Here is a 1424-nt window from a genome sequence, read left to right as displayed (position 1 = left end):
AGATTTATCGGGGAACTTAAAGATTACAAACTTGTTTTTGGGTAAATAGTAACTTATTACTGTATCTCATAGATGTAGTAAGTGTAGCTTATATATAGTCTTGTTCTGGTTATAAATATGTCCCGTATTCTTTTGCTACTTAATTCGGGTTGTAAGTAAAAATCCGTTATATCCGGTTTGGAATTATGTTTCGGGTGGTTTTATCACTAAAATAGAACGGATATTTCGAAGTTTTTCTAGAAAATTAATATCCCATATTTTGAGGTTGATCAACGATAAGCCATTTCATCGCCTGCCTCTGATCCATTTCATCACCTGCCTCTGGTCCATTTCATCGCCTCTGGACCATTTCATCGCCTCTGGTCCATTTCATCGTCTCTGGTCCATAGGGGCTCTGGTCTTCCTCCAGACTTAGTCGTTTCAACAGCATCTTCAGATTTTCCATCCTTGGCCCGATTGCTTTTATAAAACTTTTAAAATAATTATGATCAATTTTGGTCCTAAAAATCAATAAATTTATAATTTATTGGATATTTTTATAAAGTTGGTAACTTGGGGTTTCTTGAGTGAGATGTTACACCCAAAGGCAGTAGATTTATCAAAAATAGATTTTCCAGCGACCATGGTGGTGATTGGCGGGTTCGATGCTCTACACGACTGGCAAAAAAGGTACCACGAGTGGATGAAGAAGTGTGGGAAACAGGGATACTTGGTGGAGTACCCAAATATGTTCCATGATTTCTACATCTTCCCGGAATTTCCGGAATCGACACAACTTATTGGGGAGGTGAGGGAGTTCATTCACAAGGTATCGAGTAACGTTGGCTCTTTATTAACAAATTAAATCCATATTCATTTATAATCATTCGAACGCATGATACATTTCATTCTTGAACAAAAATCCATTTTTTGATTTATTTAATCTATTCTATGACCGGAACAGGGGAGGATACACGTTACACCACGATTTTGAATCGTTTAGTATATGATGTTTTAACCTAAACGGTTTCAGCCTAATCATACCAAACAATTATACTACAACTTTTGGTTGTGTTTGTCTCTAGGGTGGGCATTTGCGGGCACCGTTCCTAATAGGGCGGGGACGAAAGTTCATTTTCACACCTGTGTTCGGCCTCGATTAATTTTTTTATTTTGTTAAATATATCTAGCAGCATATGTGTGCATGTGTGTATATTTTTTTTATGATATATATATAGAGAGAGAGAGAGATATATAGAGGCTCATTCAAGGAAGAACTGACTAGTTTGTGATAGGGATGGTGATTTTGCCCGACCCGGTGGGGAACCCGGTTCACCCGACCCGGACGGGGACGGGGATTCCCCGCTAAAACGGGTACCGGGGCCGGGGCCGGGGATCCCCGGTAGAGGCAAACCGGGGACGGGGCCGGGGCCGGGTATTGTATC

Source organism: Cynara cardunculus (genome assembly GCF_001531365.2).
Source record: "Cynara cardunculus var. scolymus isolate 2C chromosome LG 17, CcrdV1, whole genome shotgun sequence".
NCBI classification, from domain to species: Eukaryota; Viridiplantae; Streptophyta; class Magnoliopsida; order Asterales; family Asteraceae; genus Cynara; species Cynara cardunculus.
The sequence above is the reverse complement of the archived record's forward strand: the minus strand, read 5'-3'. Positions refer to the sequence as shown.